At 42.8% G+C, this 20,314-nt stretch overlaps 1 protein-coding gene across 1 annotated transcript in view; it reads left to right on the top strand.

The window, feature by feature from the left end:
- Positions 1-20,314, top strand: part of plekha7b (pleckstrin homology domain containing, family A member 7b) — a 144,245-nt gene that overhangs the window by 28,908 nt on the left and 95,023 nt on the right. The window lies entirely within an intron of this gene.

The raw sequence follows: 20,314 nt of genomic DNA on the forward strand, positions 1-20,314 counted from the left end.
CGCCGGTTCCCTTTGGATTTTATCTTCAGACGCAGTGATCCGTCCATACACGGCATGGGTAAAGGAGTTGATGACGGGTATATATTTTATGAAACATAGTCTTTAGAAGGTCCTCGATTTATGTGCGTGTTTGTGGTGAAGAGAAAGGGAGCACCTCTGAAAGACTTCCCCCTCCGGAGCCGCTCCTGGCCCGGGAGTCATTCGTCACGCAAAGCTGTGGTATTTATTAGCCGATAGCCGCCGTTAGCATCTGTCACCTCGAGTTTTTTCTTATCCTCTCTATAGTGGTTTTTAATATGATATGAAAAACTATAATCATATCATGATCAAAGACCTTTATAGTCTGTGGAAACATGACCATCACACCCATATGTGAAGTTGCCATGAAGTTGGAAGCACACAACTGTATAGAAAGTCTCCGTACGCTGTAGCATTACACGAACCTGTTCCAGCACGACACAAAGCGCACAAAGAGTGCGAGCTCCATGAAGACGTGGTGAGTGAAGGTTGGAAGAAGCTTGAAGAACTCCAGTGTCCTGCACGGAACCCTGACCTCAACCCCACTGAACACCTTTGGGATGAACTGGAACTGGAGTCTCCTTACATCAACATCAGCGCCTGACCTCAACCTCACTAACGCTCCTGTAGCTTTCTGAACAACATTTTATCGTATTTATGCATTATTTCTATGGATGCACAAAAAGCACTGAATTAAACTACAGTCCTACATTAATAATAAAACCTCTCTTTCACTGCACCGTGTGGTTTCTGTTCCTCGCTGTCTTTACAAATATTATTTTACTTGTTTACTTTTGATCATAATGTTTTAATTAGACATTACAGATCTTACTCGCGCTCGCACTCTATGAGCGCGTCTGCACAGCGCGTGATCAGCAGCGCATCCTCGTTACTAACACATCACTTGTTGTAAAAAACGACAGAATTTACACTGCAAGCGCACGAATGCAACATATAATGACAATAAACTGAAATTAAACTAAACCTTTTAAGCAGCTCGCACCAGTTTCCCCCGCCCCTTACACACAGTGGAGCATTTCGGATATAAACATAACTTTGTCCTCGTGCATCAGTTTGATTTCCACAGTGTTTAAAATGCTCCCAAGCCTTAGACGACTTGGAGGTTACTTTCCTCCTCAGTCACGTGACGATTTCGCCTCCGTCTGATGGAGACTGAGGTCATGTTGGGAATAAAAGTTAACACTGACAGAAAGTCAACTGAAGAAAGTCATTGTTATTGACTCTGGGAGTTTGCTAATGCTAGCGTGCGTATGACGTCATGCGCCGTTGTGGCTTATACTTCCGGTTAGTAAAAAAAAAACCCCCGCTAGTGATACATTTGAGATGATATCAACTTTCTAAAATCCACACACTAGACGGTAGAGTACACAGTGCATAGTGTAAGTGTACAGTACATCATTTGGGACACAACTTTAGTATTTACTCTCCGAAGCGTGTTTTCGGAACAGACGTAACGTAATGAGTAAATCTCCCCCGTGCTGTGTGCTGACCAACTAATCCATAATGCGATTCATTGACAATGATTTTCATAATCGATTATTATCGATTTTATTGATTAGTTGTTGCAGCTCTGATATCATTATCATCAGAAGGATGTGCTAAAAACTGAGAGCAACATATAAAGAGCTGCTTGAAGTACTCCTTGATCTACTAAGGCTGGATGAGCTTTTTTCTCCCCAGTGAAAATAAATCCCTCACACTGCAGAAAACTCCCCTTTTTTCCAGAAATGCATGACAAAATTTCACGCTTCTGGGGGAAAACCATGCATAAGCCGTATTTATAACCCCGCGATGTCTGATTATTCGGCCATCTTGGGGCATGAACAGCATGGCTATTTCGCTATGCTGAAGGTGGAGGAGGCATTTGCAAGCTACCTCTCTCCATGGACAGCAGGTAATTTAGGGGGGCCGGCTTTGCCATCCAAGCCATGTAAGGCCACTGTGGCCTTGGTTGGCAAGGCCTATTCAGTAGTGGGTCTTGCTTGTGGGTCACTGCAGACAGTGGCAGTGTTGCAGGCCTACCAAGCAGACCTGCTGAGTGAGCTCAACATACGGCGGCATTCAGCCAGTTCCTTCCCTGTTGTGTCGAGTTCACCCAGGCATCCACGAGGGAAGCCCGGGCCATCGCTAGTGCGAGGGAGACACAGAAGGCGAGTGTGGTGGCCCACCTCCCCCTGCAGACAGACAGGGGAACCGGGCAGCCACAGTCGCAACCTGGTACTAGGCCTGATCTGAGAATTGTCATAAAGGCCAAGTAGACAAAGGAGGAGTGGTCCTGAGGGGCCATGGAGGGACGTATCGGGGGACATGAGGTTGTTAGGGCAGTTAGCCCGCAGTACTACTGTAGGGCCTCCCCTAGCCAAGGCTGTCCCAGGTTTTCAGTGTTCCCTGGTCAGCGAACTGTCACAGGGCAATGAAAATCTGATGCTTTCCCTCCAATAGAATGTGGAAAAGTTAATGTCACTAAAAGACCATCTGGCTGCGTGGAAACTACTGCCAGATGTGTCTCCATGGGTTACTGTAGAAAAGGGTTACCGGGTCCAGTTTACAGATCGACCCCCCCCCGCCCCCACCCCCAGTTCACAGGAGTGTTCATCACTGTAGTCAGCACAGACCAGAGCCCAACGTTAGCGCAGGAAGTAAGATCCCTCTTGGACAAAGGGGCCATTGAACATGTACCCCGTTCCCTGAGGGATGGAGGTTTTTACAGCCGTTATTTCCTGGTCCGCAAAAAAAGAGAGGCGTATGCAGTCAATTTTAGATCTGTCTCATCTGAACTGTACTCTTCGGACATACAGGTTCAAGATGCTGACACTCAAACTTATCGCTCCACAGATTCAGTTTGAGGTCTGGTTTGTGACAATAGATCTGAAAGGTGCATATTTCCACATAGAAATATTGCCCAGTCACAGTAAGTTCCTGAAGTTTGCGTTTGGAGACAACGCATACCAATATCGGGTTCTTCCCTTCGGGCTAGCTTTATCCCCTCGCACCTTCACAAAGTTCATGGATGTCATTCTGGCTCCATTGTGACTTCAGGGCATCCTTGTACTAAACTACCTGGACGACTGGTGAATTCTAGCATGAACCAGGGAACTGGCGGTTCAACATCGAGATGTTGTTCTCGCCTACATGAAGAGCTTGGGGCTCAGGTTGAACCTCAAAAAAGTATGCTTTCGCCAGTGCAGTGGAGAACTTTTCTAGGGGTTTTAAGGATTCTACTACAATATCCCCAACATGCGTAGGGTCAATCCTATCAACATTGAGCAAGATAAGGCTGGATCTCGGCATCCCCTTCAGTCTCTACGAGAGACTGTCGGAGCATATGGCAGCAACAGCCAATGTCATACCGTTGGGGACAAAACCTCTGAGAGTAATCAGTGTTACGCGGTGATGCCTACGTGCTCTGAGAATTTGGAAGTGTCCCCAGGTTCTAGCCTTGGGTCACACTTTAGGGGTGTCTCCTTATTGCAAGACGGTAATGACAGACACCTCCCTCACAGGCTGGGGCGTGTTCTTAGATGGCTGTCCAGCTCACGGTCTCTGGAGCAGCCCTCTTCAGGTGTGACATATAAATTGGCTAGAAATGCGGGCCATATTTCTAGTACTGAAATTCTTTCTTCCTCAATTGAGGCATCACCATGTGTTGACAGACAACACCGTGGTGGTCTCATATATGGACCAACAGGGAGGGTTATGTTCGTACCCCCTGTTCAGGCAAGTGCAACTAATTCTTCTCTGGGCAGAGGGAAAGTTTTTGTATATTCTGGGCAACTGGAATGTGGGGGCAGACATCCTGTTGAGGCAGGGGCTGAGGCCCAGGGATTGGTGGCTCCATCCACAAGTGGTGGAGTCCATATGACTGAGGTTTAGCCAAGCGGAAGTGGATGTGTTCGCCTCCAAGGAGACAACACACTGTCCGCTGTGGTTCGCCCTCACTCCTCCCGCACCATTAGGGCTAGACGCCATGGTGCACATGTAGCCGAGGTCACATCTTTATGCTTTTCTCCCATAGAGAACCATAGAAACCACACTAACAGAAGGAGAAACACAGTAAAACAACTATTTCCTCAAAATGTCAGTTTCTAGATGCGATCATGAAATATTTTGAGATGTTCCTCTGGAATATATTCCCGACCAGGAAGAGTTCATTTTGATTGTTGGTTATTGATTTTTTATTTTTTTTTAACGTTATAAATTATTAAGTGTTTTTAAAAAATGTTTGTTTGTTTTATTTTAAATCAGACAGCATGGCATTTTCTTGATTAAAAATGAATAAAAAGATCCATCTTAACAACTCTAAAAACATCTTTAAGAACGTCTTGATATTGAATAAAACATTTCAAATTGAGGATGCAAATGTATGCATATTTAATGATATGATGCCTCATTTGCATAAATATGTGACAGAAATTTTGAGCATGTTTGCTCCAGATATTTCCAGTCAAATGGTTCTTTTTTTCATATCCTTCACTTCCTCTCCGGGCTTTCTTTCCTTGTCTCACTCCTCTTCTCCTCGCCGCTGTTGGTTTTCGCTCCTCTGCCGTCTCGTTCGGGAAGATAAGCGGCATGAGGATCCCATAACGACCACAGCGAGTCCACCAAAGCAGAGCATCTTACGTCATCAACCCAGTGACGAAGGCAAGCTCTAGGAGCTGCAGGGGAGCTGTGTGTGTGTGTGTGTGTGTGTGTGTGTGTGTGTGTGAGAGCTTGTTAGATATGTGTTCATATTTGTGTACGTATTCCGTCTCTTCCTCCTCTTCCTGTTTCTCTTCCTCTCTGCGGCGCTGTGTGTGTGTGTGTGTGTGTGTGTGTGTGTGTGTGTGTGTGTGTGTGTGTGAGTTTTTAAATGAAACTCGGAGTGTCTGGTGTGCAGCAGCAGCTTAGCTCAGTCTGCACTGCTGCAGCGAGACATGTGGAACCAGCAGGGTTACTCGGAGTATGCTCTCTACCCGGGACAGCCCTTCTGCAATGTGACATACAGGTGTGTACATTCTACTCTGCGTGTGTGTGTGTGTGTGTGTGGTGAGTGATGTTTTGGAAGTGGTAACTGCAGACCTGCTTTGACTGCTTTGAAGACTAATCATGTTGTGTTAAAAATAAACTGGCTTGTTCATCGTTTTTCTAAAATGGCTCATTATGAATGAGTAATATATGACGAGTTTATTAACGCTGCGTGTAGCGACGCGCTCTCGGCTTCTCTCCGGCCGGTTGTCTTCACTTGTTTTTCCCGGTGGTCTGTGCTGGTTCTAATTATCGATTCTGTCAGATGTAGGATCGGGCGATGTGATAAAAATATCATATCGCGATACTTTTCTCTGATACACGATATGTATCAGGATCAGCCCATCCGTGTGAGTGGACTGCTTTGGGTGGTGAAATTATTTAACGAATAAAAGACTCTGTGTGTGTGTGTGTGTGTGTGTGGTGCTATTTTAGTAAAACAATCAACGACAAAGTGCGATGAAGCAGAGTTACTGTTTCCACCTCAAAATTATTTTCCAATTATTTGCCAATGATTACAATTTGTTAAATAATGAAACCTCATACAGAAATGTCTGACTTTTTTTTAAAGCTTTTTTAAAAAAAAAAAAAATTATTGCGATTTTTAAATGAATTTTATTTGATTACTTTTTATTACTTATTTCTTTTTAGAATTTTATCACTGAATTTGTGTTTTATTTATGTCTGATAAATACCCGTATTTGCCATGAAATACTCGTTGAAGCTGGTATTTCAATAAACCCAAACACAAACGATCTTAGTCCCTGTTCTCACTTACGCTATAGCAGCTATAAACAGTCGTTTCCTCACAAGCCCTCTCTTTATGTCTTAAAATAATTCCCCGCAGTTTAAAAAAAAACCCCCTGCAGCTTGTTAAAAAAAAAACCAACGTAATCTCCTCTGTCGGAAAAGTTAAAGTTATAGATTTTCCTCTGACTTTTACAAAGTGCCGACACTGTAGACTCCTTCCTTAAATTATTAGTCTAGCATCCGCCGTACGAGTCCCTGCTGTAGAAAGGACGACGTGTTAGAACGAGCGCGTTGACGTATATAACCTCATCACGTGGAGCTGCACTATAATCAGAGCCAGTGTTAAAGAAAACTAATCAACACCGTCTGACCAATCACGATCCAGAACTCGATTTGATATAATACTGGACTAATTGGGAAGTCATGAGTCTTATTTATTTATATTTCTCTATATTCCTTGAGTGTTTTAGTTTATAGTTAGCTTGTTTTAAACGGTACTTTTCCTCAGTGATATCACTAACCATTGAATACACAAACTTTCCAAACAGATGACGTGAAAAAAAAAAAAAACATATACTTTCTTCTTTAATTGGTGCTTATATCGGTTCCTGCGCAACGAATTGCACAGAAAATGTGCGTGTGACCCGTGCTGACCGTCCCATACCACATACCCCCCCCCCCCCACCCCGAGTGTCTCTGACTTTCACCATTCCATAACTCAACCAGAAAACCCTCCGCAGGTGACTCCACGTCCCCGGGGCTGTTATTCTTTCCAGCGCGAGTTGAAATTAAGAATATTCTCAGTGGGAGAAGCAGATGGAACATTTCTTTGAATACACACCATGGAATGGCAGGAACTTCCTAGAAATGCTGCTGTAAAATTCCAGGAAACGAGCCGAACTGGAACGTCTGTGTCCTGTCTTTACAACGGACGAATAAAATCGCAGGACAGCTTCTTTTCCTGTGCACAAAGCGTAAGAGGAAACTCGACATGCCATTCTACAGAAAGAAAAAAATACATCATCATTTCTGTGCTTCAGACTCGCCCACGTCCGTGCAGTCGGAGAAGCTCGATATCGGGCTCAGTAGTTCATAGATGACGGAGTTATCGGGGCGGCTGTGGTTCAGGTGGTAGAGCGGGTTGTCCACGAATCGTAGGGTTGGAGGTTCGATTCCCGGCCCGCGTGACTACATCGCTACGTGACATGCCGTAGTGTCCTTGCGCAAGACACTGAACATGAAGTTGCTCCCGATGGCAAGCTAGCGCCTTGCATGGCAGCTCCGCTCCCATTGGTGCATGAGTGTCTGTGTGTGTGTGTGAATGAGAACCAGTGTAAAGCGCTTTGTAGAACCGCTAAGGTTAAAAAAGCGCTATATAAGTGCAGATCATTTGCCATCGTCACAAAAGTCTGTTTGTTCTCCGTTATGTCCTGATCGTCTGGGTTTCAAACAGGAAGACAGGACGTAGAGGCACTGTTGGAAATAACGTGTGTGCAACATAATAATCAGAAAATAATCATATAATGGCTAATGTAGCCGAGGCCTTTTTAAACACTCAGACATGGTTTGCACCGTTCATCAGACTCGGGTAGGGGAGTGAGGAGGAAAAGGGTTTACTGACCCCAATAACTGTGTTTACATGCAGCATTTCCGCATTACATCGCAATGCTATATACGATGTTTATATATGATGTGCATATATATATATATATGTATATATAATGATGTATACAGGTTTGTTAACAAACTGCCATTAAAACAGTAAGGTTGGATTAAAGAAAATACTATTTTATTTTATGGCTACAAAAAGGAATTATTTTAAAACTGAAAAGGAGGGAAAAAAAACAAAAAACAAAACCGGTACAAATGTTAAGATCTGATATCATCCTGCTGCTTCCATACTAACAATACTCGGAAAATATCAGAATTGTGACAGTTTTCTAACCCTACTGATATTATATCGTCTTATACCACAGCACGGCTGAATGCTCGAATCGGATTGGTCAGTAGGCGTGCAGTATTTTTGTATAACGGCGCGGTTCGGACTGTAGTTCCGGCTGTAACGTGAACGGCGGGTTTATATTAACGCGCTTGCTCTAATCCGTCTCTGTTTCTATAGTAACAGCTCACTGATGTTTAACAAAGTGAAATGGATAATTGTTGACGTGGTAACGGTTTTTGTAAGAAGTGTGTTAAAGAAACGGTTTCCCAGCTCAGGAAAGTTTTCAGGAGAGAGGAGTTTGCATTTTCCGTTTTTACAATTGTGATACGTGCGTTATATCGTGTAAATATTCTAGAAATTCGCTTAATTATCATAGTTTGATATTTCTTCATCGAAGATCGCCCAGCCTAGCTGCGATCGACTTGACGTTTTTTTAGAGGAATATATACTCACCGCATTTAAAAAAAAATAAAAGGTGGCAATATCGAGTGTTAGGTTCTTGAGAAAGTTTTGTGTGCAGCGGTTAGAGGTGCTGTATGTAAGCGCGAGTGTGTTACGGTTGTGTATAGACTATGGGAAAGGGCGTGTGCAGTGTCAGTCATGTGGTCGGTGGTTTAATTTAGGCTCGATTGTTTATATTTTGGGAAGCAGAACGAATTAAATTTGTTAGAAGGTATCGTGGACGTGTACAAACAGTGATGCTCTAGAGTGATGTAGCTGAGGTCGAGGAACTGTCAGAGCCAGAAGTCGCACACCACGCTGACGCTTGCGGATGTTTCTACATCTCAGGGTTCTTTTGTTTTTTTTTTTAACCCCAAAGCGTATCACTATATCAGACAGTTTTGCACATGACACGCTTGCGGTACGGCGAGTCGTGTCCTCGCATTGCAGCGGGAGACCTGACGATGAATGTGACCCGCTAGCTACTGACGCGTCGGCGTGTAGCGCCTCAGACCCCCCACCGTGTGCAGACGTGAGATTCTCTAGCAGATTTAAATGAAAGCTGTAGAGGAAAAGAGAGCACTCATCCACGTGTCCGATCTCTCCGGATCTCTCTGGATTCGAGCGTGACCCAAAGAGCTGACTCAGTGTGTCGAGAGATGAGGCGAGGAGAGGCGAGGAGCGGAGAGGAGAGGAGAGGAAAGAGCGTGCGCTTCTGCATTCATAAAATTCACTGTATTTCTCTTCAGAGTTCCAGCGAGGAGAAATGCGAGAACAGGAAACCGGCACTTGTGTGCGTCAGATAGAAACTCCATCGCGGCGTCTATTCGTTAGCTCGTGATGCTAGTTTAAAGTCTTAATATAGATCGATCCGGTATTATATTGTGATGCATCGCGTTTTTGGATCCATCGCTAATCTATAAACAGCTCGCGAAGATGAACTGCAGTAATGCAGCAAAACAACCTGCAGTAAAGCTGCAGTGTGTACGACTGCAGTAAAAGTTCAGTGTTATGGACACACTGTTAGTGACTGCTGCAGTTAGTGTGACGCTGCTGTCAATACGTGCTGCAGTCGCGTTCGTTTCTCTGCAGTCGCTATACGCCATTAAACAGGACACTAACTGCAGGCGTTCTCTCTCCTGCACGTGTTACTGTACACTCTGCATATCACTCGCCTTAAACACATCTGTCCGTAGCGTTCTAATTAGACCGTTCCTCTTCAGGGGAGAATAAATCACAATATGAATGCAATATGAATGAAGACGATAGCTTCTCTTGGAGGATAGGGGGTGTTTTTTTGTTGTTTATTTTAAAATGTACGCATTTATTTATTTATTGATTGATTGATTGATTGATTGATTTTATAAACATACACACCTCATGTACAACTCAGTCTTCCACACGATATGATACGATTTCAATTCTTACCACTGAATCGGTTATGATACGATATAAACGTGATGCAATACAATATAATACCTTATAATTTGATACGATGCTGTATGATATGACGCGTTATAATACAGTGCGTTATATTACATTACGATGCGATGTGATATGATGTTACGCCGTACAGTTCGTTATGATACGGTTTCCTTTCTTACTCGATACATTACGATCTTACAGTATCTAATATGATATGTTACAATACGTCATGATACGTTGTGATACTATACGTTACAGTATGGTGTTACGTTGTTTATTTTATGCTACGTTACTAAATACATTAGTGCAGTATGATACAGTACTATATGTAACATATTATGTAATGTATAATAAATGTGATATATATATATATATGTATATAGTAGGATATTGCATCATAACACATTTTATTGTATGCAGTATGATACGTTACAATATGATACTGTAGAAAGGATATGATAAAAAGGTTGCCATTAAAAACCTGCTTTATAACACATCGACAGAGTGAAATCTTTGACAATCATAACGCTTTATTAACGGAGTTTATCAGCTGCCCTTAGACTTCCAGTGTGTGTGTGTGGGGGGGGGGGGGGGGATTTTGGAGTAAAGATTCTTTTTTTTTCCCAAAACCTTTTATTTTAAAGTTGTATGATTTATTGCCGGGTGATGAAAAATGACCAGCGTCTCCCAGAAAATGATGCCTCCAGACTGCATCGTCATCATAAATCCGACATGATTCACTGCTTTGTACTGACGAGACAGATTTGCATTTAAGAGCTCTCTGTTGTTTCCGCTGCTGTCGAGTGAATTTCTGTGGTACAGGATTTCAAATTAACGTGATGGAGCATGACAGATAAAACAGGAAAAGAACAAAGGCCTGTTTCTACACTTGTACAAGATATTTAATATGGATTGTGGCTGGGATGCCTGATGTCTTTATACAGATGTCTCTGCGACACATCTGCAGTCGGTGTGCTGGAGAATTGCACTTCTTCAGTGATGTGGAAAACAGGCTCAGGACCCCTCTGTCCTTTATGTAACCCCTCTGTCTTTAATACAACCCCTCTGTCTTTAACGTAACCCCTCTGTCCTTTATGTAACCCCTCTGTCTTTAATGTAACCCCTCTGTCCTTTATGTAACCCCTCTATCCTTTACTTAAGCCCTCTGTCTTTAACGTAACCCCTCTGTCCTTTATGTAGTCCTTTATGTAAGCCTTCTGTCCTTCATGTAGTCCCTCTGTCCTTTATGTAGTCTTTCTGTCCTTTGTGTAGTCCCTCTGTCCTTTATGTAGTCCTTTATGTAAGCCTTCTGTCCTTCATGTAGTCCCTCTGTCCTTTATGTAGTCCTGTCCTTTATGTAGTCCTTTATGTAGTCCTTCTGTCCTTTGTGTAGTCCCTCTGTCCTTTATGTAGTCCTTCTGTCCTTTGTGTAGTCCCTCTGTCCTTTATGTAGTCCTTTATGTAAGCCTTCTGTCCTTCATGTAGTCCCTCTGTCCTTTATGTAGTCCTGTCCTTTATGTAGTCCTTTATGTAGTCCTTCTGTCCTTTGTGTTGTCCCTCTGTCCTTTATATAGTCCTGTCCTTTATGTAGTCTCTCTGTCCTTTATGTAATCCCTCTGTCCTTTATGTAACCCCTCTGTCCTTTATGTAACCCCTCTGTCCTTTATGTAGTCTCTCTGTCCTTTATGTAACTCCTCTGTCCTTTATGTAACCCCTCTGTCCTTTATGTAGTCTCTCTGTCCTTTATGTAACTCCTCTGTCCTTTATGTAACCCCTCTGTCCTTTATGTAACCCCTGTCCTTTATGTAACTCCTCTGTCCTTTATGTAGTCTCTTTGTCCTTTATGTAACCCCTCTGTCCTTTATGTAGTCTCTCTGTCCTTTATGTAACTCCTCTGTCCTTTATGTAGTCTCTTTGTCCTTTATGTAACCCCTCTGTCCTTTATGTAGTCTCTCTGTCCTTTATGTAACTCCTCTGTCCTTTATGTAGTCTCTTTGTCCTTTATGTAACCCCTCTGTCCTTTATATAGGTCCTATTTCCTTTATGTAGTCCTTAATATAACCCCTCTGTCCTTTATGTAGTCTCTCTGTCCTTTATGTAACCCCTTTATCCCTTATGTAGTCCCTCTGTCCTTTATGAAACCCCTCTGTCTTTTATGTAGTCTCTCTGTCCTTTATGTAGTCTCTCTGTCCTTTATGTAACCCTTATGTCCTTTATGTAGTCTCTCTGTCCTTTATGTAACCCCTCTGTCCTTTATGTAGTCTCTTTGTCCTTTATGTAACTCCTCTGTCCTTTATGTAACCCCTCTGTCCTTTATGTAGTCTCTGTCCTTTATGTAACCCCTCTGTCCTTTATATAGGTCCTATTTCCTTTATGTAGTCCTTAATATAACCCCTCTGTCCTTTATGTAGTCCTTAATGTAACCCCTCTGTCCTTTATATAGTCTCTCTGTCCTTCATGTAACCCCTTTATCCCTTATGTAGTCCCTCTGTCCTTTATGAAACCCCTCTGTCCTTTATGTAGTCTCTCTGTCCTTTATGTAGTCTCTCTGTCCTTTATGTAACCCCTCTGTCCTTTATGTAACCCCTCTGTCCTTTATGTAACCCCTCTGTCCTTTATGTAGTCTCTCTGTCCTTTATGTAGTCTCTCTGTCCTTTATGTAACCACTCTGCCCTTTATGAAACCCCTCTGTCCTTTATGAAACCCCTCTGTCCTTTATGTAACCCCTCTGTCCTTTATGTAAGCCATGTATGTAGTCCTGTATGTAACCTCTGTGTCCTTTATAAAGCCCCCGTTGCCTGGTGTAAGCAGGGTCTCTGTGTCTTATTTTTGTGATTGCTGTATTTAAGGCCATTGAAATGTCATCACTCTTACCAGACTGTTCCTCTGAATGTACATGTGCTTCACTGCAGTGAGCAGTTTTGTGTTGTGACACATCAGGCATCAATGATTAATGCAGTGTTTTTCTGAATGTAGACCACGTGGAACATAATGAAGCATTTCTGTCTGCAGCTGTGCAGATCAGCACTACAGATAATTTATAATCTATTTTAGAATTTCTTCGTACATAACGCTACCCTAAAACCACCATCTGTAAACGCAGTAGTAATCAGGTCCTAGATGTTCTGCTGTGGTTCGAGTTCCAGGCTGGCATTTATACGCTGACCTGCTTGTAGCTTTTTATTCACTCATGAACGCAGACCCAGTTTTGGACCTTATTATTTCACAAGCCCTCTGAAATAGTTACCTACATTCAGCCGTGGAGTTTTTCATTTTTATGGACTCCAGATTGAGTGTGGAATTTCGTGTAATACCAGAGCTTAATTGTGAACCAGGACTGGATTTATCGTGCTTTTATTTCTGCAGATAAGTTGTCTGAAAGCAAATAATAAGCATTCTTCCGTTAGTAAGCCATCACCGCAGTTTATAGTGTTGCGTTATCGCTAATGTCTGACTTATGAGTAAAGGAACCTTTTGAGGAACTACGTAGTTCTACATATAGAACGACATTTCAGTAATATGAAGTTGAGGTGATTGTAGCTTTTAGAAACGATCTGCGCTTTCGCTATAGCAATATAGTAATAATTAGCATCACCTGGCTTTCGCTAGAGAATCTGGTGTATTTGGTTATTAAATGCATCTAAGAACCTACTAGGAGGTTATTCGACTGTCTTGGCAGACAACCAACCGCAGATCTTTCCTAATTGCACGTCAGCAAAATCCCTCAATTTTTTTTTGTTTACTTATTTTGCTAACAAGACGCTCAATAGAATATTTGTTTTATTTTATTTATTTGTTTATTTAATCCGGGACAGTGCACATTAATAATACAATAGAAAGGTCAAATGTGCCAGATTTAGCCAAATTGACTACGTTTACATGGACGGCAGTAATCTAATTACTGACCTTATTCTGAATAAGACGATATTCTGATTAAGGAGTTTACACGAGTCGTGTTTAGAATATTCCTTTCATGTACCCGTTTTACGTGTTATAGAACATAGATGGATTAACGGTACACGTCATTACGTCACCGCGCCACGCTGTCCGACGTCCCCTCCGGAATTTGACGTATCGACATGCAGTTGGTCTTCGTTATGGAACCGTATGCGGTTTTGTTTTGTTTTTAATTGTACGAAAGTATTAATAATTAAGGTTAATAATTAATTAACCTTAATTATTTGTCGCGCTGTACGCGCAAATAGACGACCGCTTGAAGCCGTGGGCCGCGTCCCAAACCGCGTACTTACCTCAATACGTGTATTTCTCCTACTATGTAGCAGGTAAGTACGCGGTTTGGGACGCGGCCGTGCTCTCTTGTTCGCCGTCAGACGGTCGAGCGCTGCCGTGTGTGTACGTGTCCTGTCGCACAATGCGGTGAAAACTCCCACACGACGTTAATAGTGTGATTAAGGTGTGTACATGTCTGTAACGCGACTAAAACAGGAATACTCCACATGTCTTAATTCCATTCGTGTTTACTTCGAGTGTGACGTTAATCGGATTAAGGTCCTCAGTAATCGCCGTTTACATGGCAGTGTCGTCTTAATCGGGTTCATATCGGATTATTGTTATCCATGTAAACGTACTGAATGGCTAATTAATATAAGATTCTGTTGGAAAGCCCTGCATGTACAGTAGATGCATATACATGGAAATACCGAGAGCCATTCGGATCGCAACCTACCAGCCAAAAAAAGTGTAGAAAAGATATCAGAGAGTCTGTATCCATTAGGAAAATGCTGTAAGTTCAAGAATGAGGAAAGTGATCCTGAACTCCTCTACAGCACCTAAAGCTTCTGTGTTCCTGAAATAGTTCCTCAGTTCCTAAAGGGTTCCTGTGTTCATTAATGAATGAGTAATTAATGATATTATTAAATAACGTACGCGATATTGTCCTCAAACAGCATTTCATAGTGTTTTATTGAAGGATTTCAGCGTGAAATATTGTGGCCATATGAAACTGTCAGACAGCGGCGCAGCTCCTCGCTCGCAAGTTCAAGGTCAGAATCGAGCGGAGCCGAGACACGCCTCTGTTTTAGACAGACTCCGCCCCTGTGTGCGTAACCCTTACATGGCTTCTGAATAGCGCTTAAGTCTGGAGGTACAGCCGAGGTTCTGAATTGCAGATGTTTTGCTATTAGATCTTCATTTATGATTTGGATGAGGAAATGTGTGACCTGGGAGGAATGTCTGCTTTCCTCTGTGTGTGTGTGTGTGTGTGTGTGTGTGTGTGTGTGTGTGTGTGTGTGTGGAGAACCAGAGCTTCTTTTGAAGTCTGTGTTTTTGTGGCACTGTGATTCTGCACAACATTAAATGCGCTGAACCTTGAGAGAGAGAGAGAGAGAGAGAGAGAGAAAAGTCACAAACCGCAGCTGAGCTCAGAACAAAAAAACATCAAAGAGCCTGGTTTTTATTCTCTCTCTTTTTTAATTTTCATCTCTCCTCCTGCTCTCGTCATCGTTCCTGTGTTCAGACGCACAAAGAGAAATACACGCAGACCCATGAGACATGACTCTCCTCACTCACTCTACATCATTCTGCATTCAGGAAACAGGAAATACTCCTCTGAGCTGAATCAGTATTATTGTTATTTTAAAAAATAAAAAAATATATTAAAAAAAAAAATCTTTATTTCCACACTTGGTAAAAAGGAGTCCGTAACTTCAGGAGGAGAATCCGCGCTAAAACTGCAGGTGAGAGCTCTCAGACCTGAAAAGTAAACACATTTACAGCTTTTAAAGCAGACGCTCCGACATGGTCGGCGTTTGATCCTTTAATAACTGTTTTTAGTGTTTTTATTTGTTATAATTTCATAATACGAAATATAACACAAATTCACCCACATTCAGGATATTTCCACCGATTACGCTACGTCTGGTGCTGTTTTCTCTGTGGTCGATGCTTATAAGCTGGCTAACTTTGTGCTAACGATAATAAACCATGCTGTGCTAGCGAATGTTATATAAAACAAACAAAAACAAACCATGAGGATATTGTTGTGTCATGGATAAATTCATCCGTTAAGATCTAGAATTAAATGCTGTTCAGTTGAGTTATCGACTAGCGGGCGGAAGGTTAGCTTAGCTAGCTGTGTAAGTCACGTACGTGAAGTCTGCAGTCCAGCGTAGATTCTGAAGGTGTGGTTTAGTGTATAAAGAGAAAAAACGATCGCGTTCCAGTGCTGTACATCACTTTTAGAGAGCTGATTGTAACTCCTGCCCCTGTAATTTGCACTGTAATTTAATTAGCCTGTTAATGCCTTGTTAGCCGTGATGCGCTGCGAGCACACGTTCACACACTGCTAATTCTCAATTAAATGAAAATGAAAGGTATGCGTGTGCGTGCGTGTGTGCGTGTGTGTGTGTGTGTGTGTGTGTGTGTTAGCACGTTGTAACACCTGAAAATCCTGTGTTTTTTGTGTGCTTATGTAAAATCGTTTGTCATTGAGCACTGCTCGTGTCGTTTGCTTTTAGAGGGTTTTATCACCTCTTCACCTCGCTGTGAGCGCCGGTTATAAAACCGGTTTAATGTTTAACCGGACCGAACTGCAGGTAGTTTCTGTTTGAGTTTCCAGCAACAAGATTCCTACAGTGACCCGATAGCTTTTCATTTCATTTTAATCACGCAGCCGATGTGGAGCTGATGTTTTTACGTAAAGCTGTTAGATGTAAATGAATGTAATGGTGCCATGCGGTTACGAATCGACGACGCGGTCGGTCGAGCGCGGCGTCAGACAAACGGACGTTTATTTCAACCGGATTCCTCTCCCGATTATCCGATCAAACGGCGAGGTCATTCACCGAGATCTGGGAGGAGTTTCGCCAAAACTGCGATGATGGCGCTACTGTTTAATGATGCTCTTGTTTTTGGTTAAACATTACACCTGCGATACCGTTGGTTTTCGCACTTGCTAACTGTTTAACTTTCCTTGTTTTTAAATATTTCCTTAACAAAAGAACGTTCAAGGCCTTTTCTGATTCTGTGAGACTAACAGGCTTGTCTGGAGCGTTCTGGACCCGATGGACGACAGCACCAGGAAACACTGACTACGTTTACATGGACGGCAATAATCTAATTACTGACCTTATTCTGAATAAGACGATATTCTGATTAAGGTGTTTACATGAGTCGTGTTTAGAATATTCCTTTCATGTACCCGTTTTACATGATATAGAACATAGATCGATCAACAGCACACGTCATTACGTCACCGCGTCACGCCGCCCGACGTCCCTCCAGAATTTCATGTATCAACATACAGTTGGTCTTCGTTATGGAACCGTATGCAGTTTCGGGTGTTTTTATTAATTTTTTAATTAAGTGCAGTTAATAATTTGTCATGCTGTACGTGCAAATAGATGACTGCTTGAAGCCGTGGGCTGCGTCCCAAACCGCGTACTTACCGTCTATATAGTAGCCGAGATAGATTGTATTTTTCCCCACTGCAGGCCTATAGTAGGCAAGTACGCGGTTTGGGACGCAGCCGTGCTCTCTTGTTCTGCCGTAAAACGGTCGAGCGCTGCCGTGTGTGATCGTGTCCTGTCGAAAAATGCGGTGAAAACTCCCACACGACGTTAATAATGTGATTAAGGTGTGTACATGTCTGTAATACACCTCCATAATGCGACTAAAACAGGAATACTCCACACGCCTTAATTCCATTTGTGTTTACTTCGAGTGTGACTTTAATCGGATTAAGGTAGTTAAAAATTGCTCTTTACATGCTAGTTTCTTAATCAGACTATCGTCTTAATCGGGTTAAGCGTGGATTATTGTTGTCCGTGTGAACATACTGACTGATAGATTCCAAATATTGCGACGGACGATTTAAACGTCTGGGGGAACGCGTGCTGTCTGCAGCTTTAAGATCAGCAGAAATAAAGCGTGTTGTATTTCAAACACAGGTTTCCTTTTCACATGTTCTGTGTCCTGTACAATCCGTAAGAACCTTCTGCATGAGAAGGGCAACAAAACATCTTTTGTACTTTCTCTTGTCCGTGCTGCCGAGCAGATAAAGCCGTGAATATCTGTGCTCTCAAACGTGAAAGGAGGTTTAAAAGACGGAAACGAAACAGTGTCTTGTTTATCAGGGCGTTTTGAGTGTAAAATAATTGAAGAAATATCTCCGCTGCTGAATCTTTTCGAGTCACCATTAGTGTCTGTAGCGGAATTTTCCTTTAGCGATTTTTTTCCCCTCGTGGTGTCGGGTAAAATAGCTAACGACGTCCTTCCCAGGGATTCCACGCCGCTCAGATGATGTAGAAAGGATGTAGGTAAGAGATGTCTTTAGCTTTTACTACCCGTTTTAAAACCAGTTTGCGTTCCCAAAAGCAGCATAAAAAAACCCCCTAATTCTTGATTATAGTAGCAAGCTTGTTTAGAGGAAACCAATGAGCGAATGGGAATCAGTCCAGAACCGCGTGATATTTATGAGGATTTGGGACGTACGCATGCCAGACCGGGCCAAAGGTCACAGCTGTCGGAAAGTCTGAAGAGAGCAGTATCTTGTTGTGAAGGTCTGCTGGTCTACGCAGAGCCGATCTCCTAATTACTGTCCACACATCACGGCCTGGAAGAAGGCAGCGTGTTAATTATTTCCACCAAATTTGCTCAGCTTATCATCAGTCCCTCTTTCATCAGAGCTCGAGAAAACATCCAGCTTCCGCTCGTCCACGGGAGTTCTCGGTCCTTATTGATCGCCGAAGAGAAGCGTGTTTGAAAAGTCATTTGATTCCGGCTGTAAAACAGCAGTTCCTTTGATACGTTGCTTGAAATGTTCCTTTATAAATGTTTAGCATTGACTAATTTTGCACCAGTGAAGTAGTGGAACCGCTGATGCGGGCATCGTCCCGGATTCGGACCTGGAAACTCGGATGAACGTCCACGCGCTACACAAGTGTTGAGTAGAATCTATCACGTGGCTTTTCAGTGCTGATGAGTGACAAATACGCTACGCGTAACACACGTAAATCATTTTATCGTGGCAGTCGTATACGGTGTTTTACTATCAAAAAAATCTCTAGTTTAGCTGTCCGTTTTATCTCCCAGTACCGGTGTTATTGTGGAGAGATGTGAACTGTTTGCGATACTCTACACACAGAAACCCAACAGTGTCCTGACTCGTCTTATAACAGACATACCCTGATAAAACAATTCATTTGGTTACACTGATTGAAAATGTCAATAAGTCAGTTGAGTCATAACTGGTTGATAATGGTGGTGCGCCTCGAGAAAGGGTTAATATGACATAATGTCATCGATAAAAAAAAAAATACAGATAAATAACGACACCTCAGCGGGTTTGGTTTTCATTTCCTGCCTGCTCCGATAGATTATAATGATTACATGCAGGGATTCTGAGTTCTGGATTGTGATTGGTCAGAAGGCGTAGCACTGACAGTAGTGCAGCGAAATCACCGGTTTATATTAACGCGCTCGTCCTAATACGTTCTGTATCATTTCCAAAGTACAGCTCATTCACAGGGACTTGTACAGAGGATGCTCCAATAATAATAAACGGATTAAAAAAATGTGTGTAAAATGTGTGCGGTAGATTGGCACCCTGTCCAGGGTGTATCCCGCCTTGTGCCCGAGGCTTCCTGGGATAGGCTCCAGGTTCCCCGTGACCCTGAAGAAAGGATAAGTGGTATAGAAGATGGATGAATGGATGGATGGATGGATATGTGCGGTAACAATAATTTTGCTTTATCACACCACCCTGTACAAAACTGTACAAAGGTTTAATTGTGTGATTAAAACTAGTAGCCAGGTTTGCTAGTACGCTAGCTAAAATTAGCCTAGGTGTCTCAATATGTTGTGCAAATATGTAGGCAGTCTCGGTAGCTCTCATATGCTAATGCGAATTACAGGGACTTGCAAAGTTGTAGCGGTTGTCCATGGTGATTTACCTTTCTTGAAGAACGTTAGAGCAGCCAAGCAACGAAAACTAACCCTACTCCAGTGTGTGTGTGAGTGTGTGTGTGTGTGTGTGTGTGTCGGTGTCGTCTCTGCTTCTCTCCTGGGTCTCCAACTCTTTTCACTGCGCTCTAATTAGCTTTCTGCTGGTGTACTACTTTTCCCCGAGCTGCTTTGTGCCCCACAGGTTCACAGCGACTCACTGAAATGTGCTGTGTAATGAGCGAGGTTTACCCAACGTAACCCTTACACTATAGATGGGGCTCATTTCAGTGAGTCCAAAGTGTGGAGAAAGAAAGGATCTGCTCGGGATCCAGAACATACAAGCTGATCTGTGAAACATGGTGGAGGTAGTGTCACGGCTGCTTCTGGAACATTCTCACTGATCTTTATTGATGATGAACTCATGATGGGAGCAGCAGAATGAATTCAGAAGTCTACAGGAACATTTTACAGAGAAACGCATCCGAATGAATCAGGAGGAACTTCATCATGCAGCGAGACAACGATCCAAAACGCACTTCCACCTCGACACAGGACTTCATCAGGGGGAAAGTGGAAGGTTTTAGACTGGACAAGTCCATCACCAGACCTTCACCCAACTGATCAGCATCTCACCTCCTGAAGAGGAGACTGAAGGGAGAAATAAGCAACAACTGAAAGAAGCTGCCGGTAAAAGCCTGGAGAAGCTTCACAGAAGAAGAACCCAACAGTTTGGTGTCAGAGAGTCGCAGGATTGATGCCGTTACTGCGAGTAAAGGAAACGCAACCGGATATCAAGTGTCATTTACTTTC

The sequence above is a fragment of the Ictalurus furcatus genome, chromosome 10 (genome assembly GCF_023375685.1).
Source record: "Ictalurus furcatus strain D&B chromosome 10, Billie_1.0, whole genome shotgun sequence".
NCBI classification, from domain to species: Eukaryota; Metazoa; Chordata; class Actinopteri; order Siluriformes; family Ictaluridae; genus Ictalurus; species Ictalurus furcatus.